Source organism: Ranitomeya variabilis, chromosome 1 (genome assembly GCF_051348905.1).
Source record: "Ranitomeya variabilis isolate aRanVar5 chromosome 1, aRanVar5.hap1, whole genome shotgun sequence".
Taxonomy (NCBI): Eukaryota; Metazoa; Chordata; class Amphibia; order Anura; family Dendrobatidae; genus Ranitomeya; species Ranitomeya variabilis.
The window spans coordinates 36,737,478-36,764,165 of record NC_135232.1 but is presented as its reverse complement, the minus strand read 5'-3'; the positions used below and the strand labels follow the sequence as shown (position 1 = coordinate 36,764,165).

The following is a 26,688-nucleotide window of genomic DNA, read 5'->3' as shown; positions in this document are numbered from 1 at the left end:
GAAACCTTTCTGCTTAGTATGGCTCTGGCACAGCAGTGAAACAGGCAGCCCCATGTAACCGCTCGATATCGGGCGCGCTGATATTATATAACATTAAAGGACTGAATGGATTTATGTTACTGTACAGAAAAAAAACAAAAAAGACAAGAAGATCCAGGGAGTCCGGGCCGACCACACGTCTGCCACTAGCAATATTATCCAGACAGCGGAGGAAACAGCCGGGAGAATATTCCGATGGAAAATAATACATAGCAATGATAGCATCAGCACCCCATATCCAGCGCTGACACGTCCGCACGCTGCTCCCGCTCCTCAACATTTTATTATAGTTATTGATTTTCTACTGAAGACCTGCTGCTCTGGTGAGAAAGATCAGACGGGAGATAAAAAGAGCATTTTGTAAGGACATTTCCTTCTAAAATTCATGGCTCTCCGTTCCATATAAAATTTATATCTGGAGAAGGTGATGTTTATAGGTCTGCGGGTAAATTTACAGGAAAAGATGGATGGATGGATGGATGGATGAATGAGGGAGGGATGGATGAGGGAGGGATGGATGGATGAGGGAGGGATGGATGAGGGAGGGATGGATGGATGAGGGAGGGATGGATGGATAAATGAGGGAGGAATGGATGGATGGATGGATGGATGGATGGATGAATGAGGGAGGGAGGTAAGGAGGGATGGATGAATGGATAGGTGGATGGATGGATGCATGGTTGAGAGAGGGAGGTAAGGAGGGATGATTAGATGGATGAATGAGGGATGGAGGTAAGGAGGGGGGATGGACGGATGAATGAATGGATGGATGGATGGATGAGAGAGGGAGGGAGGTAAGGAGGGATGGATGGTGGATGGATGAATAGATGGAAGGATGGATCAATCGATGGATGAATGAATGAGGGAGGGAGGTAAGGAGGGAGGGATGGATGAATAGGTGGAAGGATATCAATGGATGGATGGATGGATGGATGAGGGAGGGAGTTAAGGAGGGAGAGATGGATGAATGAATGAAAGAGGGAATTAAGGAGTGATATGGATGGATGGATGGATGATTGAGGGTTGTAAGGAGGGAGGGATGGATGGATGAATAAATGAATAGATGGATGGATGCAGGGCCGCCATCAGGGCATTACAGGCATTACTGCTGTATGGGGCCCGGTCAGCAGCAATACAGAGGGGCCCGCAGATCCAGGGCCCCACTGTTGTGCTTCTACTGATCGGGCCCCATCGTGCACTAAAATACTGTGCACTGCGGCGCACACGTCGGCGCTGGGGCCCGGGAGCCGTTTTGGAGCTGTGCACGGCAGTCTTACTGGTCGGCTGCGCAGCTCCTGCGCTCGGCTGTAGCTAGAATGTATGGGCTCCCTGCAGGTCCTGACTGCAGCCCATCCATTCTAGCCAGTAGCGTGGGGGGGGGGGGGGGCAGAGGGGGCCATCGCCCCGGGCCCTGTCACATGGAGGGGCCCACGGGGAGCCAGGGCAGGGCCACTTCTGTGAGGAGGCAGAACACCGCATAGGAGCAGAGCAGTATAACGTCTGCTCCCGTCTGACAAGCTGCACGCTGGCTACTAGCACAGTGACGAATGCAGTCTCCCCCCTGCAGTGAATGGTTTCGCCCGTCTGACCTGATCATGAAGCTTTTCCTGGTTGCAGTTTTCCTCACTCTGTGCACGCTGGGATTGGCTCAGGCACGCTGGGTCCTAGTGCCCACCCTGCATTTCACTCACACTTCCTGGTCCTGCAGTGCAAACGTTACCAGTAACTTACTGGCAGTAAGTGCTGGGGATGGGACATTTTAGGTTTATTAAATTCAGGTATGAGACCCTTGGGGTATTGTGGGGGCTGAAAGTGAGTGAGGGGGGGACAGGGTACTGGGGGATGAATGTGTGCCATACCTCCCAACCGTCCCGATTTCAGCGTGACAGTCCCGCTTTGGCACCCGGGTCCCGCTGTCCCGCTTCGGGCATTTAAAATCCCGAATTTGCGGCCGCCGATGAAGCCCCGCCCACTTCCGGGACGTAGAGAGAGCCCGATTAGTACCCGCTGTTCGTTCCGTTCCCTGGGACTGCGTTGTAGCCACGCCCCCTTGAGTTGCCTCACCGCCCGCCTCCGGCTTCCTCCTCAACTATAGACGTGGGCGGACTCTGAGGACAGAGCGGCAGCACCCGGACTGGTTTCTGGCACGGGGGCAGAGTTGTGAGACACTCCGTGTCTGTGTGACCGCGGGAGCAGCGAGCGGATCTCCAGACTGTAAGTGAATGTATGTGTCTCTCCCCCTCTCCATGCAGCGCTGCCCTGCTGCGGTTACAGCAGAGACTCTGACAGCATAGGAGGACTGACAAACTAAACTTTGTCTCCCCATGGTGCGCGCACCCCGCTCCCACTCTCCCCCTGGTACCCATCCATCGGATTCTCCACCAACCTGGTGCAGCACCCCTTACATTCTATGGGGGCTGCCACCTGCCTGCGTTACATTCTATGGGGGCTGCCACCTGCCTGCGTTACATTCTATGGGGGCTGTGCAGCATTATATTCTATGGGGCTGTGCTGTATTACATTCTATGGGGACTGAGCTGTAATGCTGGATACAGCAGTCAGCGGCGCAGCTGGATGACACCATTCAGCGCCGTGGGAGTGGAAGCTGCCGGCTGCTGCGAGGGAGCGCGGTGAAAGGTGTTTGTGTGTACTGATGGAGAAGGCAATGATGGGGGTGGGGTAACCATGTGTGGCCATTATACTGCACCCAGCATTGTGTGGGGCCATTATACTGTACCCAGCATTGTGTGGCCATTATACTATACCCAGCATCGTGTGGGGCCATTATACTGTACAAAGCATCATGTGGCGCCATTATACTGTATGGACCATCACGTGGGGCAAGTATACTGTACGCAGCATCATGTGGGGCCATTATACAGTATGGAGCATAATGTGGCCAATGGCCATTGTACAGTATGGAGCGTCGTGTGTGGCCATATTTTTTTGTTCATAATTATTGTTAACGAAACATTGTGATCAGAAGTGCTAAATGGGTGTGGTTGGGGCGTGGCTAGTTGTGAAATGGGTGTGGCCTAAAATTTGCCGCGGCGCGCTACGCGCACCGCTGACTTTGTCCCTCTTTCCCTTCCCCTAAAGTTGGGAGGTATGGTGTGCCCATGGGGGTATTGTGGGTGAGGGGGGACAGGGTACTGGGGGGTGAATGTGAGACCATGGGGGTGTTGTGGGGCAGGGGAGACAGGGCATTGGGGGGTGAATGTGAGACCATGGGGGTGTTGTGGGGGCTGAAGGTGGGTGAGGTGGGATAGGGTACTGGGGGGTGGATGTGAGACGATGGGGATATTGTGGGGGAGGGGGACAGGTCACTGGGGGCTTAATATTATAATGTTATGTTATGATAGTATATGTACGGGGAGGCTGGAGATGGGGGTAGGGGGCCTTTGATACGTACCACCTGGGTATTTTATGAGTGTTAGTATAAGGAGCCGCATACAGTAACCAAGAGCTGCATCACATTTACAGCACCATTTCCAGGTACTGAAAATCCTCGTCCCCTGCCCCCTGTCTGATACTCACCTTCTGGCGTCTTCATCTGTTTTAGGCTACGTTCACATTTGCGTTGTGCGCCGCAGCGTCGGCGACGCATGCACAACGCAGCATTTTGTGACGCATGCGTCCACTTTTGCATGGTTTTGGGCACAGAAAAAACTGCTCTGCGCCCTGACGCATGCACCACAGCGACGCATGCGTCAAAAAACGCAAATGCAACGCATGTCCATGCGCCCCCATGTTAAATATAGGGGCGCATGACTCATGCGGGGACGCTGCAGCGCCCGACGCTGCGGCGCAGAACGCAAATGTGAACGTAGCCTTAGTCTCTGCTTGGCTCCGTCTCCTGCAGTTTGTGGCCTGTCCGAGGCTCCAGTGTTTCATGGAGCGGCGCAGAGGTCACTAATCAGTGTGAGTCTGTGGGAGCCTCATTCTGGCCTCGTTCTCACTCTCAGGCTATGTGCACATGGTGCGGATTGGCCGCTGCGGATCTGCAGCAGTTTTCCATCTGGTTTACAGTGCCATTTAAACCTATGGAAAACCAAATCCACAGTGCACATGGTGCGGAAACGCTGCATTGTATTTTCCGTAGCATGTCAATTCTGTTTGCAGATTCCGCAGCATTTTACACCTGCTCCTGTATAGGATTCCACAGGTGGTAAACCGCAGGTGAAATCTGCACAAAAAACACAGGAAATCCGCAGTAAATCCGCAACAAAGTGCACATAGCCTCATAGTCTTACATTGAGCGCTTTTGACATAGCTTCTAACTTCTGGCCAGTCAGAAGCTGGGCTCACAAGTTTGAGCAGCGGCACTGCAGCAGTGCCCCAAAATACTGAATACGCCGGAGGATGAGTAAATGTCCATCATACTGTGTATAAGGGAGCTGCGGGCCCATCATACTGTGTATACGGGAGCTGTAAGTCCATCATACTGTGTATAGGGGAGCTGCAGGCCCATCATACTGTGTATAAGGGAGCTGCGGACCCATCATACTGTGTATAAGGGAGCTGCGGGCCCATCATACTGTGTATAAGGGAGCTGCGGGCCCATCATACTGTGTATAAGGGAGCTGCGGGCCCATCATACTGTGTATAAGGGAGCTGCGGGCCCATCATACTGTGTATAAGGGAGCTGGGGGTCCATCATACTGTGTATACGGGAGCTACGGGTCCATCATACTGTGTATAAGGAAGCTGGGGGCCCATCATACTGTGTATAAGGGAGCTGCGGGCCCATCATACTCTGTATAAAGGAGCTGGGGTCCATCATACTGTGTATACGGGAGTTGCGGGCCCATCATACTGTGTATAAGGAAGCTGGGGGCCCATCATACTGTGTACAGGGGAACTGTGAGGGACATCATACTGTTTGACGGGAGCTGCCGGCCCATCATACTGGGTATAGGAAACTGTGAAGGCATATTGTGCATATGGGAGCTTTTGGCCCATTACACTGTATATAGGGGAGCTCTGGGGGGCATTATACTTTCTATAGTGGAGTTCTGTCAGCATTATACTGTGTATAGGGGAGCATTGGGCTCATTATCTATAGGGGAGCAGTGGGAACATCATACTGTGTAAATAGGGGAGCAGTGGGAACATCATACTGTGTAAATAGGGGAGCAGTGGGAACATCATACTGTGTAAATAGGGGAGCAGTGGGAACATCATACTGTGTAAATAGGGGAGCAGTGGGAACATCATACTGTGTAAATAGGGGAGCAGTGAGAACATCATACTGTGTAAATAGGGGAGCAGTGAGAACATCATACTGTGTAAATAGGGGAGCAGTGAGAACATCATACTGTGTAAATAGGGGAGCCGTGGGAACATCATACAGTGTATCGGGGAGTTATAGAATCACCATACTGTGTATAGGGGAGCTGTGGGAGCCTTAGACTGTGTATAGGGAAGTTTTAAGCTCACCATACTGTGTATAATGGAGCAGTACATGGGGGAACTTAGGGGACATTATTAAATGTTAAGTGGGCACTTAAGCATCATTGTTATAGGGGCACTCGGAGTATTGTGACCATCAAAGTTGCATATGGTCACAATATGGCGGTAAAGTCAATGATCGTTTTTGTATAGAGATTCATTTTCAATAACAGTGCGGTCATATTCTGAGGTTCCCCTATATTCACAACTAGAGTGCGCAACCGTAGCTGTAATCAGGGTTAGCTGGTTAGGGGCCCACTCAGATGTTTCGCCCCCCCCCCCCCCCCTCTAAGTTGAAACCCTAGCTACACCTCTGATTCTAGCAGTCTCAGTAGTAAATGTGCTAGAATGTATGGGCCCCTGTCAGGTCCTCTCAGCAGCCCATACATTCTAGCTGCTGCTTCACTGCTGGAAACACTAGACGCCCCGGAACGACTGAGGTGAGGATAAAAAACATTTTTATTTTTGTTTTTTTAAATGGGTGAGGTGGGGGAGAGTGAGACTGCAGATGATGAAGTGTGTTTAAGGGGGCACTGCGCATGATGAAATGATAGGGGGCTGCAGATGATGAAGTGTGGTTGAGGGGGCACTGCGCATAATGAAATGATAGGGGCTGCAGATGATGAAGTGTGGTTGAGGGGGCACTGCGCATGATGAAATGATAGGGGCTGCAGATGATGAAGTGTGGTTGAGGGGGCACTGCGCATGATGAAATGATAGTGGGCTGCAGATGAAGTGTGTTTAAGGGGGCACTGCACATGATGAAATGATAGGGGGCTGCAGATGATGAAGTGTGCTTGAGGGGGCACTGCGCATGATGAAATGATAGTGGGCTGCAGATGAAGTGTGTTTAAGGGGGCACTGCACATGATGAAATGATAGGGGGCTGCAGATGATGAAGTGTGGTTGAGGGGGCACTGCACATGATGAAATGATAGGGGGCTGCAGATGATGAAGTGTGTTTGAGGGGGCACTGCGCATGATGAAATGATAGGGGGCTGCAGATGATGAAGTGTGCTTGAGGGGGCACTGCGCATGATGAAATGATAGGGGGCTGCAAATGATAAAGTAAGGGGGACTGCAGATGAAGTGAAGGGGGATAGGGGACTAAATGATGAAGTAAGGTGGACTGCAAATGATGAAGTGGGGGTGATGGGGACTGCATGCACATCAAGTGAGTGTGAGGGACGGTGGACAGCAATTGAATTGTAGGTGGGGGTGGGGAGAGCCAATGGTATATTGAAGGTAGGGAGAGCAAATAATGATTTTTGAGGGTGGGGAAGAGCAGTTGATAATGAATAGAGGGTGGGAGAGAGAGAAGACATGACAATGAATTGAGGCAGAAGGGGCATGTAGCTATAATGAATCGGAGTTAGGGTTAGAGCGGGAGGTGCATAGTGGGATCGTTGAGGATAAAGTGACTGGAAATAAATTGGGAGAAAGAGTACAGGTGCTAATTAATTTATATATTAAATGGGGAAAGTGGCTATGTATAGCTAGAAGGGGCTCAGTGGCGTATTATAATTTATATTTGGAATGGTGGGTTGCATAATAACCAATTACAGTATATATTAATGGTGGGTGAACGTCTGTAGTCAGATGTGTAGTGTAGAAGAAAAGAAAAAAGTGGGGAATGTGCTCTGGAAGCGGTGCTCTAGATAACTGTTATTTTATGCAGAGACGAGTCCTGGCTGAAAGAAGTGATGGCGGTCTGCGCTGGATTAAAAAGAAACGCAAAGATGAAGGACTTCAGCTAGAGACATCACTGGTGAGTCAGTATGTTACCTGTACACTGACACCATACACTATATACTGTATACAGAGCTCCTGTGTATCATGTCACTAGTGATCCCTGTATTACGTATACACTGACACCATACACTGTATACTGTATACAGAGCTCCTGTGTATAATGTCACTGGTGATCACTATATTATCTGTACACTAAACACTATATACAGAGCTCCTGTGTATAATGTCACTAGTGATCACTGTATTACATGTACACTGACACTATATATAGAGCTCCTGTGTATAATGTCACTGGTGATCCCTGTATTACCTGTACACTGACACTATATATAGAGCTCCTGTGTATAATGGCATCGGTGACCACTGTATTACCTGTACACAGACACTGCATACTAAGTACAGATCTCCTATGTATAATAGCACTTATGGTGATAGTATTTTTTTTTTTATTAATGATCAGTATTGTACTATTCAGTCACAATGTGGTGGTAATATGTTGTCCGGCCATGGTGTGGCGGTATTTGTTCCTTGTATGTGCTATTATTTGGTCACTATGTGGTGGTAATATGTGGTCTGGTCATGGTGTGGTGGCATTTGTTCCTTGTACGTGCTATTATTCGGTCACCGTGTGGTGGTAATATGTGGTCTGGTCATGTTGTGTTGGTATTTGTTCCTTGTATGTAGTTGGTCACCATGTGGTGGTAATATGTGGTCTGTACATGCTGCTGTGGTATTTGTCCCTTGTATGCGATATTGTTCGGTCACTGTGGTGGTAATATGTGGTGTGCACATGGTGTGGCAGTATTTATTCCTTGTAGATAGTATTATAGGTCACTATGTGGTGATAATGTGGTGTCTGGTCATGGTGTTGTGTTATTTGTCCCTTGTATGTGGAATTATTGGTCATTTGAAAAATTGAAAAATAAATAAAAATATACCTAAATTGTATTGCATATTTTAACAAATGTTTAATAAGTTAGAGTAGAGTAGGGCCCGGCCAAAAGAGTCTACCTTGTCATCGTGGCAGATTAAAAAAACCTTTTGGCCAAAACAAAATCTGCTGGCTATGTGTGTGATCTGGTGATGGGAACTGTTAATGTGTGATTGGTGAGAAGTGTAGTTTTTCCAAGAGTCAGCGGTGGTGCTGTAGACAGTTCGAGGTTTGGAGGCGGGGCTGGGGTGGAGCCTGGGCGGAGTCTTAAGGGGGCCCCGAAAATGTTGCCAGTATGGGGCCCTGAAATTTCTAGTGGCAGCCCTGGATGGATGGATTGAAGGGATGAATGAGGGTGGGAAGGAGGGAGAGCGGGAGGGATGGATGGATAGATGTATGTATGAATGGATAGATTGATGGATGGATAGATGAATGAGGGAGAGAGGGAGGGAGGTAGTGAGGGATGGATGAATCAGGGAGGGAGGGAGGGTTTTCCCTCTGGTTATGAAAATTACTCTGGATCCCACTGTCATGTTCCTCATCGCGATCTATCTCTATCTTTGAACATCTTTAATATATAACACCTTACAGTTTCTATGCCGCATTTCATTCCATACGTGTCACACTGACAGCACACGGACACACGGACGATACACAGATGACACATACGTACACACGGACAGCACACGGACACACGGACGATACACAGATGTCACATACGTACACACGGACAGCACATGGACACACGGACGATACACAGATGTCACATACATACACACCAACAGCACACGGACATGCAGACAATACACAGATGTCACATACGTACACACGGACAGCACACGGACGATACACAGATGACACATACGTACACACTGACAGCACACAGACACACGGACGATACACAGATTACACATACGCACACACTGACAGCACACAGACACACGGTCAATACACAGATGACACATACGTACACACTGACAGCACACGGACACACGGACGATACACAGATGACACATACAGTACAGAGCAAAAGTTTGGACACACCTTCTCATTTAAAGATTTTTCTGTATTTTCATGACTATGAAAATTGTACATTCACACTGAAGGCATCAAAACTATGAATTAACACATGTGGAATTATATACTAGTGTGAAACAACTGAAATTATGTCTTATATTCTAGGTTCTTCAAAGTAGCCACCTTTTGCTTTGATGACTGCTTTGCACACTCTTGGCATTCTCTTGATGAGCTTCAAGAGGTAGTCACCGGGAATGGTCTTCAAACAATCTTGAAGGAGTTCCCAGAGATGCTTAGCACTTGTTGACCCTTTTGCCTTCACTCTGCGGTCCAGCTCACCCCAAACCATCTCGATTGGGTTCAGGTCTGTTGACTGTGGAGGCCAGGTCATCTGGCGTAGCACCCCATCACTCTCCTGCTTGGTCAAATAGCCCTTACACAGCCTGGAGGTGTGCTTGGGGTCATTGTCCTGTTGAAAAATAAATGATGGTCCAACTGAACACAAACCGGATGGAATAGCATGCCGCTGCAAGATGCTGTGGTAGCCATGCTGGTTCAGTATGCCTTCAATTTTGAATAAATAGCAAACAATGTCACCAGCAAAGCACCCCCACACCATCACACCTGCTCCTCCATGCTTCACGGTGGGAACCAGGCATGTAGAGTCCATCTGTTCACCTTTTCTCGCACAAAGACACGGTGGTTGGAACCAAAGATCTCAAATTTTATTTTGTTTTATTCCAAACACGTCTCTTCTGCTTGTTGCCTGTCCTTATCAGTGGTTTCCTAGCAGCTATTTTACCATGAAGGCCTGCTGCACAAAGTCTCCTCTTAACAGTTGTTGTAGAGATGTGTCTGCTGCTAGAACTCTGTGTGGCATTGACCTGGTCTCTAATCTGAGCTGCTGTTAACCTGCGATTTCTGAGGCTGGTGACTCGGATAAACTTATCATCAGAAGCAGAGGTGACTCTTGGTCTTCCTTTCCTGGGGCGGTCCTCATGAGAGCCAGTTTCTTTGTAGCGCTTGATGGTTTTTGCCACTGCACTTGGGGACACTTTAAAAGTTTTCCCAATTTTTTGGACTGACTGACCTTCATTTCTTAAAGTAATGATGGCCACTCGTTTTTCTTAACTTAGCTGCTTTTTTCTTGCCATAATACAAATTCTAACAGTCTATTCAGTAGGACTATCAGCTGTGTATCCACCAGACTTCTGCACAACACAACTGATGGTCCCAACCCCATTTATCAGGCAAGAAATCCCACTTATTAAACCTGACAGGGCACACCTGTGAAGTGAAAACCATTCCTGGTGACTACCTCTTGAAGCTCATCAAGAGAATGCCAAGAGTGTGCAAAGCAGTCATCAAAGCCAAAGGTGGCTACTTTGAAGAACCTAGAATATAAGACATAATTTCAGTTGTTTCACACTTTTTTGTTAAGTATATAATTCCACATGTGTTAATTCATAGTTTTGATGCCTTCAGTGCGAATGTACAATCTTCATAGTCATGAAAATACAGAAAAATCTTTAAATGAGAAGGTGTGTCCAAACTTTTGGTCTGTACTGTACGTACACACGGACAGCACACGGACACACAGATGATACACAGATGACACATACATACACACGGCCATGGACCATGGGTCTCACCAGTACTGCTTTTTCCAGGACCAAAATCCCCAGGACTTGTGAAGGAGGCCTCACAGAGTTTAGTGTATACACTGCAGTCCTACGTGTCTCCTTACATAACACAATGTCACCTATCAGCAGTATCCGCTATCAGTATCACCATGAGTTGTGCCAGATGACAAACTCCACTCTTCTTCGCTACATCTGGCTCATTATTCCACCCTGCGCCACATCTTGCATACATTCACATCTCCGGGGATTGTTCTCACTTCTGTGATCTGATTTATTAAGCACTTATCCATGGCACAGTTATGTAATACATTTCCTCCCGTCATACTGCATTCACTACAGCGTTCTGCAAAATTGCAGCTATCAATTCCCCCATGCAAAACTGCACAACAATCTGATTTGGAGCAAAAATAAAGTGGATGTTCCGGCAAATAGTCGTCTTTAATCACAGATGACGCTGTCAGTGTGAAGAAATGAGATTATTGTAAGGAAGCTGTAACCACTGACAATGGACGCTTTATAAAGGAGAAGGTAAGACTGCTCGAGTATTAGATCCTATCCGTGTAGCAGAACCGAGCTTGACATTGTTTTTATTCGTAATGCTAATTTTTATCATTTAGAATATTCAGAGCACGACTATTCCTCAGCATAGAAATAGAGATAAATGATAAGATTACGGCTACCAGCAGCCACCACTAGAGGGAGCACATCCATTGTATTATTGAACTCAACAAGTAACAGTGTGCAATGAGCTCCTGAGCTCCCTCTAGTGGTTTCCCGCACCTCATCTCCAGGTAATGCACTTAAAGATTTTTTCCTGTGTTTCCTTACAATCTGACCTCTGTGCTTTATGATAAAGATTGGAACACTTGGTTATCCCCCTTGTTTCCTTCAGTGCCATCAGCCCTTCCTTCCTGGACACGTGTTCAATTAGTCTAATATATGACACCGGCATGCTATGTAGGTCTGGTGCCTGTGCCAATGCCGGCACCCGTGAGTGAACCCCCCACTTGCTCAGTGCCCTGGCCCTTGCGATACTTACCTCTTCCCACTCCGCCGCTGTAGTGTCTTCCGCGTCTCCTGTCTGTGATGTTCAGGTCAGAGGGCGCGATGATGTCACCTCTGTGCACGCTCAGCCTGAGCAATCACAGTGCAGAGAGCTGGAAGATGGAGATGCGGTGGAGCGGGAAGAGTCCGGAGAAGAGCAGCAGCCAGCGAGCAGAGGTATTTATTTTTTTGATGTTTGGAGCAATATATGGGGGCCTATTATACACTGGAGCATCATATATGGGACCCATTATATATAGAGCATTATATGAGGCTCATCATATAATGGAGCATCATATGGGTCCCATTATATATGGAGCATTATATGGGGCGTTTCTGCATGGAGCATTATATGAGGCCCATCATATACTGTATGGAGCATTATATGGGACTCATTATACTGTATGGGGCCCATCCTATACTGTATGGAGCATTATATGGGGCCTATTGTATATGAAGCAATATATGGGGCCCATCATATACTGTATGGAACATTATATGGAACCCATTATGTATGGAGCAATATATTGGGCTTAATCTTTATGGAACAATATATGGGGCCCATTATACAGTATGGAACAATATATGGGGCTCATTATTCTGTATGGAGCATTATATGGTATCCATTGTTCTGTATGGAGCAATATATGGGGCTCTTTATTCTATATGGAGCAATATATGGGGCTCATTATACAGTATGGAGCAATATATGGGGCTCATTATTCTGTATAGATCAATATATGAGGCTCCTTATTCTGCTGTGCCCATAATACTGTATGGAGCAGTAGAGCAATATATGGGCCCCATTATGCTGTATGGAGCACTATGTATGTGGTGCCCATAATACTGTATGAAGCATTATATGGGGCCCATCATATACTGTATGGAGCATTATATGGGACTCATTATACTGTATGGGGCCCATCCTATACTGTATGGAGCATTATATGGGGCCTATTGTATATGGAGCAATATATGGGGGCCCATCATATACTGTATGGAGCATTATATGGGGCCTATTGTATATGAAGCAATATATGGGGCCCATCATATACTGTATGGAACATTATATGGAACCCATTATGTATGGAGCAATATATTGGGCTTAATCTTTATGGAACAATATATGGGGCCCATTATACAGTATGGAACAATATATGGGGCTCATTATTCTGTATGGAGCATTATATGGTATCCATTGTTCTGTATGGAGCAATATATGGGGCTCTTTATTCTATATGGAGCAATATATGGGGCTCATTATACAGTATGGAGCAATATATGGGGCTCATTATTCTGTATAGATCAATATATGGGGCTCCTTATTCTGCTGTGCCCATAATACTGTATGGAGCAGTAGAGCAATATATGGGCCCCATTATGCTGTATGGAGCACTATGTATGTGGTGCCCATAATACTGTATGAAGCATTATATGGGGCCCATCATATACTGTATGGAGCATTATATGGGACTCATTATACTGTATGGGGCCCATCCTATACTGTATGGAGCATTATATGGGGCCTATTGTATATGGAGCAATATATGGGGGCCGATCATATACTGTATGGAACATTATATGGAACCCATTATGTATGGAGCAATATATTGGGCTTAATCTTTATGGAACAATATATGGGGCCCATTATACAGTATGGAACAATATATGGGGCTCATTATTCTGTATGGAGCATTATATGGTATCCATTGTTCTGTATGGAGCAATATATGGGGCTCTTTATTCTATATGGAGCAATATATGGGGCTCATTATACAGTATGGAGCAATATATGGGGCTCATTATTCTGTATAGATTAATATATGGGGCTCCTTATTCTGCTGTGCCCATAATACTGTATGGAGCAGTAGAGCAATATATGGGCCCCATTATGCTGTATGGAGCACTATGTATGTGGTGCCCATAATACTGTATGAAGCATTATATGGGGCCCATCATATACTGTATGGAGCATTATATGGGACTCATTATACTGTATGGGGCCCATCCTATACTGTATGGAGCATTATATGGGGCCTATTGTATATGGAGCAATATATGGGGGCCCATCATATACTGTATGGAACATTATATGGAACCCATTATGTATGGAGCAATATATTGGGCTTAATCTTTATGGAACAATATATGGGGCCCATTATACAGTATGGAACAATATATGGGGCTCATTATTCTGTATGGAGCATTATATGGTATCCATTGTTCTGTATGGAGCAATATATGGGGCTCTTTATTCTATATGGAGCAATATATGGGGCTCATTATACAGTATGGAGCAATATATGGGGCTCATTATTCTGTGTAGATCAATATATGGGGCTCCTTATTCTGCTGTGCCCATAATACTGTATGGAGCAGTAGAGCAATATATGGGCCCCATTATGCTGTATGGAGCACTATGTATGTGGTGCCCATTATACTGTATGAAGCATTATATGGGGCTCATTATATACCGTATGGAGCAATATATGGGGCTCATTATTCTGTATGGAGCAATATATTGTGTTCATTATACTTTATGGAGGACAAAGTGATGCCCATAATACTGTATGGAGCAATATATGGGGCTCATTATTCTGTATGGATCAATATATGGGGCTCCTTATTCTGTATAGAGCATTTTATGGGGTCCATTTTTCTGTATGGATCATCATATGGGGCTCATTATTATGTATGGAGCAATACATGGAGTTCATTATACTTTATGTAGGACAATGTGATGCCCATAATACTGTATGGAGCAATATATGGGGCTCATTATAGTGTATGGAGCAGTATGTCGTGCCCACAATACTGTATGGAGCATTATATGGGGCCCATTATACTGTACGGAGCACTATGTGGTGCCCATAATACTGTATGATTTTGTTTAATTAGGTGGTTATTATTTTTTTAAAGTCTTCCCAACCCTCAAAAGAGGTCAGCAAAATGGTAGCGGGTTGGCCATCATTTTGCTTGATTCATGTAAATCAAGCCATCCAAATTTCAGATTCGCTGGAATGCAACATTTTGAGAAATTATTAAAGAATCTGCTTGGTTCCAGATTGTATTGTTCATTTCTACTCAATTCCTGAGGGCTTTTCTGATTCTAAAGGGAAGAAAATGTCTTTGTTTCCCATAGCAACCAATCGGAGAGCAACTTTTATGTCTCCAGAGCTGTTTACAACATGAAAGCTGTGCTCTGATTGGTTGCTATGGGAAATATAAACAGCATTTCTTCTCTGCAGATTCAATAGACAAGGCCCGACCTGTTTTATATCCTTTAGACTCTGACAAAACATTCAGGGCACAAAGATAGCAGTTGTACCTGTGTCCTGCTGCCTGAGAGGGGGGTACATTTTCCATTTTAGGCCCATGATCATGAATCACAATTTAGGCCTCTTATTGTTTAGGTTTCCTCATGGTAGGAATCATCTTACTTTTCCATGAGATTTAAATAAACATACAAAAATGGATTTCAAAGAGAAATCATAAAATAACCCTAACAATTATTAGATTTTTTAAACTCTTTTTTTCAGGCCTCTTTAAAAGCTGTATCCCGGGTTGCAGACAGCATGGCCGCCCTCAGAAAGGACAGAAGTCAGATGCAGACGCTCAGCGCGCTGTCAACAAGCACCGGCAGAGCTAATACAGTGTCAAGGGGCCATCGAGGCCACCGTTAAAATTCATTACCATGCCGAGATTGAAGCCCTAATCTGAAAATTTCTGACAAGGCTGAAATCGGCGACCGAAAACACACGTGATAAAAATACCGCCAGACGGGCCATTTTTCAGGATCCGTTGTGTGACCGCGGAGGTTAAACTAGTTTAAGCGATTGTAAAAAAAATAATTATATTGACGGCCTCTTTATCCTCTGGTTATAATCATTACCCCCACCCGGGGGAATATTTCAGTTATCATTTTCTACAACAAATGCATAATTACCTCTGCCTACATCTCCATAAATTACTACTGGACATATCTTGCGCAATCCTAAAGGTGGCGGCCGTTTAAAGACATGCACACAATTAATTTTGCAACTATTTATGATATATCTTAATTTTTCACAGAATTGCTAAAAATTTCCAGCCTATTTGTAATATATATATATATATATATATATATATATATATATATATATATATATATATATATATATAACTACGCAGATTAGTTTACCCATACAGAAGAGAAAATTGATTAAATTTTTTAATCAATTTTCTCTTCTGTATGGGTAAACTAATTTGCGTTTAATTTGACTTAAAGTTCCAGAAAATTTTGGATTCACCATTTTTAATAATTCATTAAAAGGCAGGTTTGGGATTAAAAAATGTTAATAAAATATTTTAATCAACTGTCTTGGGTCGGCCCATCACCTACCCTGCTACCGCAGCCACTGGCGCACATAGACACAAGACGTTCCCTATATATAAACTATATTTTGGCCCTTTGCATCCCAATAGTTCATAATGTACAAATACACCTGCTTTGGAGGTGGTAGTAGCTAGTAGCCCCCTTATCTCTTGGGCCCCTGTGCGGCTACAAAGGTGGCACCAACATTATAATATGTCCACCCCTGGCCGCAGCTCTCCACCTGGTCGTCCACTTGTTTCGGATTGGTCTTTGATCTGGATCTTCTAGGGCTCAAGCAGTCACTTGAAGCTTATTTTTTTTAGCTTTTTTAACCCCTTTTGGACCCTTAGTTTATTATGCTTTAGGGTCAGAAGACACCTCAGAAAACAATAAAAATCTCAATTCGGACCAACATCTGCCCAAAACAAATTTCGAGAGATTCACTCTACTTACCTTGAAATTTTGGTAAGGGCTCCATGATATCACAACATACTTCCAGAACCCTCAACAGGCTGCAATTCCCATCAGAAGAAATGGATGGCCACATAAAGACACATCTAGCGTAATCATTTCCTGACATAATATCAGAAATTATGCCTTGGTTTCTATACCTGATCATCATCGAGGCAAAAGGAAGGACATATCTACCCACACATTGAAAGATGGTCAAAAAACCACCCCTTTAGAAGACCGCCCCTTTAGAAGAGCATCTTATACATAGACCATCGCTGATCTAGACAGTAATGTTTTATTACACTTCAATGATTTTATGTCCTACTTATGTTATTTTCTTTATGATGACCTTACCTTCAGAAAAAAAAATCATTTTGGCCGGAATTCATTGGCGATTTTTTCTAAGTCACTTTTCTTTTTTTGACTTATGATATTTGCTGATATTGGTGCACCAAATTATTCAAAATAGAGCATGTGAGTAATAAATGTGGCGTAAAAACGGAACTTTATTTTTGCCTTTAACCAATTTTTAAGACTTTTTAGAACTATAATTTGCAAACCTTTAAAACTGTTACACATTTATCTCATTTTATTAATCTGTTTAGAACGTCTGGATAAACAAAGATATAGAGAAAAAAATGTAAAAAGTCTTAAAAAGGAAAGACAACTTAAAAGTGTCACAAATAATAAGGTCACTAATAATGAGCAAATTAATACAGAAAATATGAGAAACAGCAAGGATGAATAAAGACCTATGGATGATTTTTCAGTGGCAAACGCGGAAAATTAAAAATGATCCACCCCAAATGTGACATCAGGATTTGCTAACCAGAATAGAAGGATTTGATGATTCCCCTACCATGTCCCTTACATATGGCACTCATTTAAATAGTTATTTTCTGTGCTATTTTTTATTTAATTTTTTTTGTACTTTACTGTTTCTTTAAGAAAAGCAGATCTAATACCTGCTGTATTGGCCGTATTCAATGACTTGATGAGAGACCAAAAAGAAATCCTTTAAAAATGAATGACTCCTGAACCGTCAGCTCAATGACTAATGTATACTTCAATCATTTAATTGTCGAGTGGCCTTGTGGTCAAGAACGAGGAATCTGACTAATGAAACAACTTCTCTCAGTTCTTTCCCAATATATTCCACACTCTGAACCTTCCTCGAGAAACAGCCAATAAATCAATCTATCAATTATTCTTCGGAGCAGATTCCCAGGAGCACTTACCCAGCATTGCCGGCGATCGTTTACATCATCCGCACACAACCGCTCTACTGTACACTAATGTTTAAAGGGGACCTGTCATCCCTCCTGATAGGTCTAATTTACAAAGTAATTATGTTCCTCATAAAAAAATTAAAATTTGTAAATTCTTTTATCGAACTATTACGTCAGCTGAACTCAAAGATCTAAGGCTTTTTTTATGGACACAAAAGGTCTTTTCCTCTCAAATATTGATAACAAATTTGCCTCAATCTGTGTTAGTGAGCTCTTCTCTTTTTCTCCTGTATGCTCACCGGACACGTCACCCATTGAGATCTGGATCGGCGTATACGACAGTGTGTTCATGTTCCTGCCAATATCCATAAACTTCGCACATTGTAGAGGAGAGGATCAACAATTCACAGGCCACAATCAACAACCAGATCAACTCTATGTGAAGGAAATGTGCTGCACTGCGTGAGGAAAATGATGGTCACACCAGATACTGACTGGTTTTCTGACCCCCCTGGACCACCAATACTGAAAAACTGCACATTGTTGGGTGGCCTTATATTGTGGCCAGCCTATGGTCCACCTGTGCAATCATGGGTCTAACCAACATCTGGATAAGCCACACCTGTGAGATGGATGGATGATCTCGGCAAAGGAGAGGAGCTCACTGACACAGATTAGGAGAAGAGCTCACTAAAGCAGATTAGGAGAAGAGCTCACTAACACAGATTAGGAGAAGAGCTCACTAACATAGATTAGGAGAAGAGCTCACTAACACAGATTAGGAGAAGAGCTCACTAACACAGATTAGGAGAAGAGCTCACTAAAGCAGATTAGGAGAAGAGCTCACTAACAAATTAGGAGAAGAGCTCACTAACAAAGATTAGGAGAAGAGCTCACTGACACAGATTAGGAGAAGAGCTCACTAACACAGATCAAGAGAATAGCTCACTAACAAAGATTAGGAGAAGAGCTCACTAACAGATTAGGAGAAGAGCTCACTAACACAGATCAGGAGAAGAGCTCACTAACACAAATCAGGAGAAGAGCTCACTAACACAAATCAGGAGAAGAGCTCACTAACACAGATTAGGAGAAGAGCTCACTAACACAGATTAGGAGAAGAGCTCACTAACACAGATTAGGAGAAGAGCTCACTAACACAGATTAGGAGAAGAGCTCACTAACACAGATCAGGAGAAGAGCTCCCTAACACAGATGAGAAGAGCTCACTAACATAGATCATGAGAAGAGCTCACTAACACAGATCAGGAGAAGAGCTCCCTAACACAGATTAGGAGAAGAGCTCACTAACAAAGATTAGGAGAAGAGCTCATTAACAAACATCAGGAGAAGAGCTCACTATTCACTAACACAGATTAGGAGAAGAGCTCACTAACACAGATTAGGAGAAGAGCTCACTAACACAGATTAGGAGAAGAGCTCACTAACACAGATCAAGAAAAGAGCTCACTAACACAGATTAGGAGAAGAGCTCACTAACAAAGATTTAGACAAATTTGAGGACAGTATTTGAGAGAAAAATGCATTTTGTATCCATTGAAAAAGTCTTAGACCTTTAAGTTTTGCATCTATATTTTTGTTATGAGCATATTAATGAATTGGAAACTGGGTATTCTTATTTCTATGGCTAAAGGGGTATGGCCAGGGCTGGCATTAGGGGCAGCCAGACCAGGTAGCTGCCTAGGGCCCCCGATCCTCCAGGGGCCCCCAGCCAGTAGCATGCCGCTAATAGCGGCACACCTCGCGACCGCTATGGGGCCCGTGAGTAACGGGTCCGGCACTGCCCCCATCGCTCATTCAACTTATCAGCATCATAGATGCCAATAGAGTTGAAAACAGTGATGAGGAGGGAGCGTCAGATTACACTCCCTCTCTCATCACTCCCCCTCTGCTTGTGACTCAGTGAGCGCGCAATGACATCACTTCATCATGCACCACATTGTGCCAGCAGTGAAGTTGATGAGACTGTAGTAGAGCTTGGAGCAGCATGGGGAACAAGGAGCAGGGGTGAGGATTGTGTGTGTGTGAGTGTATGCATTATACTGTGCGTGTGTCTGCACTATACTGTGTGTTGGGGGTCTGCACTATACTGTGTGTTGGTGGAGCTGCACTGTACTGTGTGTGAGGGGAGCTGCACTGTACTGTGTGTGGGGGAGCTGCACTGTACTGAGTGTGGGGGGAGTTTAACTATGTGTGTGGGGGGAGCTTCACTATAATGCGTGTAGGGGAGTGGCACTGTACTGTGTATGTGGAGATGCATTATACTGTGTGTGGAGAGGGGCTGCATTATATTGTGAGTGGGGTGCTGCATGATACTGTGTGTGGGGGGCTGCATTATACTCAGAGTGGGGGGCTGTATTATACTGCGTGTGTGGGGAGGGGCTGCATTATACTGTGAGTGGGGGGGTTGCATTATACTGTGTGTGTGGGGGGATGCATTATACTGTGTGGGGGGGAGCTACATTATACTGTGTGTGAGTGGGGGGCTGCATTATACTGTGTGTGTGGGGGGCTGTATTATACTGTGTGGGGGGCTGCATTATACTGTGTGTGGGGGGCTGCATTATACTGTTTGTGTGGGGAGGGGCTGTATTATACTGTGAGTGGGGGGGCTGCATTATACTGTGCGTGAGTGGGGGGCTGCATTATACGGTGTGTGGGGGGGCTGTATTATACTGTGTGGGGGGCTGCATTATACTGTGTGTGTGGGGGGGGCTGTATTATACTGTGTGGGGGGCTGTATTATACTGTGTGGGGGGCTGCATTATACTGTGTGTGGGGGACTGAATTATACTGTGTGTGGGGGGGGCTGCATTATACTGTGTGTGGGGGGCTGCATTATACTGTATGTGTGAGGGGGGCTGCATTATACTGTGTGGGGGGGCTGCATTATACTGTGTGTGTGAGAGGGGGCTGCATTATACTTCGTGTGGCTACAGTATACTATGTGGAGGACTGCAGTATACTCTATCAAGGACCATGGGGAGTGAACTATACTATATGTACTATATGGGATCTACATTATACTGTATCGAGGACTATCTGTACCAATCATTCTTCCTCTGTTGGTGTAAAGAAACTCAGGAACAATCGTCAAACTACTTCATTATTGTCAGTCATGCTCAATTAACGGCCTGAACTCTGCACCTGTAAATACAACCGAAATATTTGTGTGATGTGGAATATGTGAGGATTTGGGGCCCCACTTTCCCTAAAACTGGCCCTGGGTTTGGCAATACATGTTTTCTTTCTTTGCTCGCTTGAAGCTCAGTAACGTGACATATTTGGTACAGGCACAGCTCGTTAGCCCACTCCATACATCCAAACCTTACCTCGGACACACTGGGGTGTCTCACTTTAGAAGGAGATTAAGTACTGCAGTAGGTTAGAAAAACCTGGTTGATCCGACCTTATCTGAACCGTGTAGGTGGAATTGTCGCTTACTCATTGTCACTTCAATGGCTTTGAGCTGCAGTACCAGAAACAGCCTACGGATTGGGATAGCGCTGTTTCTGTAAGCCAAGTTTTTCTAATGTTTTACAACCCCTTTAGGAAAAACTAAATCCACTAAAACCAACGTTTCATCAGAGTTACGTAAGAAGCGAGTGTTCGGAGTTGTACCCAGGTGAAATTCGTCTTAGCTCAGGAAATAAGCAAAGTAGTAATCAGATAAGGGAGTGTTAATGGAACACATCGGAGAGGGGACTCGCTAATTAAACAATCCAGATGCAGCCGCAGCGTTGGAGTACACAGATTCGGCATCTAGCGGCTGACTTGTTTCATTAAAAGTGTAAAAACTTCTCGGCTTGACAGATCCACGTCTGGCACATATCCTCCCATCTTCATCAATGTCAGCAGAGACTCAGCAAACTCTGAAAATGTCTTCAGATTCATCAACAGGTAAGAGATTGTCTACAGATCACAATGTAGATCACACTTAGTTGGACTTTTCAGTATCTCGGACAGAGTTCAGTGGAAATTGACCAAACATTTGTGACCCCTGTTCTTCTAGGAATGGAGAATCTTAGTGTTGGCAAGGGTTTGGGGGATCAACCATTTTTCAATTATTAAAAAAAAAGAAAATAAAAAATATATATATATATTTTTTTTATCTGAAAGGTGCCCATAACCTTTATCAAGTCAATGATGACATTTACTTGCAGTACCACTCCTAGCCATTTGGTGTGCTCATGAGCATTTCAATGAGAAAACACTACTTTACTCATATAGTCACTATAATTTACTCTTTTGGCTAATGGTATATAATTTTTTTTCTTCACACTAATAATTGTGATGTCACGCTACAGAAATAATGAGGAGTCTCAAAAAATTAGCTAATGTTCTAATCTTCAGCAACTGTAACCTGGTAAATCACAAGGGTGAAGATAAAGGCACATTTTTTTGCTGCAGCGGCCACTATAGGAGACATGTGGAACTGCACGGTGTCCATTTCAATGAATGTCCTGCCCGTAATCCATAGTGGGAGTTGCTTCAATAAGATCTAAATATGGAAAAGGGTTGTACGAAAGGCATCTCTTTCGTGTAAGTTACACTCGTTTCATAAAATCAATTTTTCTTTTAATTAAAATATTTTAAATAAATAAGAAAATCATGTTTTCACTGCGAGCTACCACTAGGGGGCATTGTTTCATTGCTCTCTATGACGATGCGCTATTCTAGCAGTTTGCGTTCACAGATATTCCACATTTTCACTCGTTGTCAAGTCCAAGGAACACAGTGTTCTCTAGTTTTCGACATTTAATGTACAAAACAATCTTCATAATTACTTCTAATAAAACTTAATCGCTACTTTAATTTCAACATTTTTTTTATTTCACTTTGTACTTGGTATTTGTATGATGTCCAAAGACCGTAAACAGTCGTTAATAGGTTTTCACATATTCGATCGTTAAAAAATAAGACCATAATGATTACTGCATCGGTGTATACGTTACTCATAAAGGGCCGGCGGTAATTAGGCTAGTTAACCCTATAACAGCTGGGCAGGCTGTTCCAAATCTTATAAATAAATCATAAGCCTCAAAATACTGGATTCTCAAAAATTCTACGAACCCATCAGTACCGATCCAAGAAGCTCTCGCTGACTTCTTGCCACAAAGGCTCCTCCAATTTGGCCAATATCCTCCACCAATCAGTCTCAATCAGTGATGATGTCTGGCAGCAAATGCTACATTTCCCTACAGCACCCCCAGTGGTGAAGTGAAGTATTACACCATTCTTTATTAAATTAATTTGCTGTAGTACAAGGACATTCACAGAAGATCTTTTTATCTCTTTTCTCAGACTAATGTATGAAAGTGTGGAAAAAGGGACCCTCTGTATTACCTGAGAAGTTGAAAATACAGCTCCGTATGGGAATGAAGTTGCAAGGACTTTAAAGTATATTGAAAACTCTATGAATACATATAATCATTACCAGGTTGCATATATTTTTTTTCCAAAAAGTCTTGGCAAAAGTGGCCACCATGGAACATTAGGCCAAAAAGTTCAGTTGAGAAGAATCTTTCTGCCAGTGTTCACATGATAAGACTTTCAGCTCAGGCACCTTAGTGTTATCATAGGGTTCGCTGTAATGCTGTACTCGGATCTCTTCCCCAGTCCCATAGACAGTGAATAGAGCAGGGGCCATATCCATTCTATCTACTGTAGGTATATCAGAGTTTTGTTTTCGGGATCAGAGTCGGATCACCTGCGATCAGATGGGAATACCTTTTAATGTAGATCATCTGCTAAATTACCAGAAATTTGAATAGTCATGGAATAGAAAATTCCCTGAAAGTTTGCAGTCAAAGCTAACCTGAAATGGCATCATTTCACTACAGTTCCCCTTTAAACACGGCCAGTGTCGGACTGGGGTGCAATGGGCCCACCAGTAACCAACTCCAGGTCCCCCCTCTTTATCAGCTAAATGCAAATGTGACATTAACCTCAATCACAAATGTATATAACAATGATCTGGGTAGATTGTTAAATGAATAAGATGCTGCCTCTGTCTGTACATAGTGATTCAAGTGTATTATGCCAAGTACAGCTCATATAAGAAGGTGGTGGCCCACCGGAGGATTCTCCCGTTCTCCCGTGGACCTGTCCAGTCCTGTACATAGTGATTCAAGAATATTATGCCAAGTACAGTTCATATAAGAAAGTGGTGGCCCACCCGAGGATTCTCCTGTTCTCTCATGGGCCAGTCCAGTCCTGTACATAGTGATTCATGTATATTAAACAATGTGGTGGCCCACCGCAGGATTCTCCTGTTTTCTCGTGGGCCAGTCCAGTCCTGTACATAGTGATTCAAGAATATTATGCCAAGTACAGCTCATATAAGAAAGTGGTGGCCCACCCGAGGATTCTCCTGTTCTCTCATGGGCCAGTCCAGTCCTGTACATAGTGATTCATGTAGATTAAACAATGTGGTGGCCCACCGCAGGATTCTCCTGTTTTCTCGTGGGCCAGTCCAGTCCTGTACATAGTGATTCAAGAATATTATGCCAAGTACAGCTCATATAAGAAAGTGGTGGCCCACTGGAGGATTCTCCTGTTCTCCCGTGGGTGGTTTAAAAATTAAGGGCATTGACCAGATTAATGTCAATATACGGGGCGGTAATTTGGGCAGGAGTTTGGCCCAATTGGAGAGCAAGTGGATCTATAGGCTGGGGACAATGACCCCGCAAGGCCTTAATGAGAATCTGGGATTCGCCTCCTTCTTATAATCTTTTGGGTTCGGAATATGATATAATCTCCTGGTTGTTATATGAGAGACATCTTTTTATGGGATAGGCCTAAGTGTTCTTTTCAGTTGGTTTTAAAGATTAAATGTTGTGATTTTATGATTTTAACATTTATTTTATTGATCTATAGGAACATGTGATATCGTAGTACTGCCATTACTGTTCTGTTGCGTTGTACAGAAAGGACAACCCTTAATACCAGACGGACGTCGAAGGAGAATATGGCCGAATATATGGATATCAAGGCTTCTTCCAAGAATTGTAGAATTTTGAATAAGATATTTTGTATTTGTGTTGTATATTCTATTATTTTTATGAGGACTGTCTCATGTACCACACATGGAGGTTGCCTTATGTGTATTTTGATGGCATTATTCCTTATCATGGACTTTGAAGGTCTCTAGGGTGGGATAAGGGAGAGGGGCCTTTTTTGATGGATATGCGGGTGATCTAGGTATTTATAGTATGGAGCAGCAACAGACTATGAAAGCAGATTTTTTATTATATATATTAAGCACTTTAGTCTAAGCACTACAGTAATAATTTTTAATATGCACTTGTCACTTTAAATACATTGGCAATATACCGTATTTTCCGCTTTGTAAGATGCACTTTATTTCCCCCAAATTTGGGGGGGGAAATGTGGGTGCGTCTAACAAAGCGGATATACCGCTTACCATTACAGGCTGGGATGAGGGGGTGTCCGCCGCCGCTACCGCCCGCCGCCGCTGTCATCCGCCGCCGCTGCCGGGGTTGTCCGCTGCTGCCCCGGGTGATGCTGGAGGCTCCGGTGCTGCGGGGGGCTCTGGCGACATTTTGTGAAAGACCAGAGCTCCCCGGCAGTTCATCCATGCGTTCCAGTATGACTAATTCCGGGAAAATGGCCGCCGGAATCTCGGTAGATGAGATTTCAGCGCTGAGATCTCATCTCTCGAGATTCCGGCGGCCATTTTCCCGGAGTCAGTCATACAGGAACGCATGGACAAACTGCCGGGGGCTCTGGCCTTTCACAAAATGTCGCCAGAGACCCCGCAGCACCGGAGACAGCCCTGCAGCATCAGAGACAGCCCTGCAGCACAGGAGCCCCCTGCAGACCCCTCATCCCAGCTTGCAGCACAGGAGCCCCCTGCAGAACCCTCATCCCAGCCTGCAGCACAGGAGCCTCCCTGCAGCACAGCAGCCCCCTGCAGACCCCCTCATCCCAGCCTGCAGCAATGCTCCACTCCTGCCTCCAGCAACGACCCTGGGACCCTGATCCACCACAGCCACAACCCCTGGTAAGTAATAAGACGCATGGATTATAAGACGCCCCACCAATTTATTAAAAAAAGTTTTTTCCTATTTTTCTCCTCAAAATTTGGGGTGCGTCTTATAATCCGGAGCGTCTTACAAAGCGAAAAATACGGTATCACTTTGGAGTACTAATTTTTATATATGGTTGTTTTAACTGAAGGAGTAATTATAGCACTAATATTATTGCACTTGTACCAACACTGGCACGTAGCACTTTTTTGCGTAATTATGGTATGATTGGGGTTAAGATATCACACACTCCCATTACTGCTTCTGTAAATAACGGCCCCTTAATGCGGCATTTCCCTTCCCTTTTATGTTTTTCTGAACATCATGCTCTATGTTTATAGAGCTGATGGCGCCGGGCTGTGCGCATGCGCCTCTCACCATCCCATTCACTTCAGAATGTGCTCTATACTGGATAGCTTGTGGTCCAGCAAGCGTTCCACTGAGCGCAAGTCCGGAAGTGACGTTTACCTGGGACTTGGTAAGAAGAGACGCATGCGCCGATAAATGCCTGCTGTTACTTAGCGACGTACTCGATCACATGTTCTCTATATTGGAGCTTATTGGAACCTAGGCACGATAAAAACCCTGCACTCCCCTGCCCCAGACACGCCCCCGAAAGAAGCTATTTGCGAAACGCGCGTTGGGGTGAGGTGGGACGCCGAACCAGCCACAGGTAGATATGGTGACTGCTGTATGATAATTG

General features: G+C 44.5%; 1 protein-coding gene and 1 long non-coding RNA gene across 4 annotated transcripts in view; one reads left to right on the top strand and one right to left on the bottom strand.

Moving 5' to 3' along the window:
* DCC (DCC netrin 1 receptor) overlaps positions 1 to 26,688 on the bottom strand; it is a 1,118,040-nt gene that overhangs the window by 956,241 nt on the left and 135,111 nt on the right. The window lies entirely within an intron of this gene.
* Positions 1,715 to 15,892, top strand: LOC143793678 (uncharacterized). Of its 2 annotated transcripts, none has more exons than XR_013220193.1 (3): positions 1,715 to 1,761; positions 7,169 to 7,258; positions 15,417 to 15,892. It is a non-coding gene; the product is annotated as an uncharacterized LOC143793678 (long non-coding RNA). The 2 variants fall into 2 exon arrangements; XR_013220192.1 differs by lacking the exon at positions 1,715 to 1,761 and adding an exon at positions 5,900 to 5,930.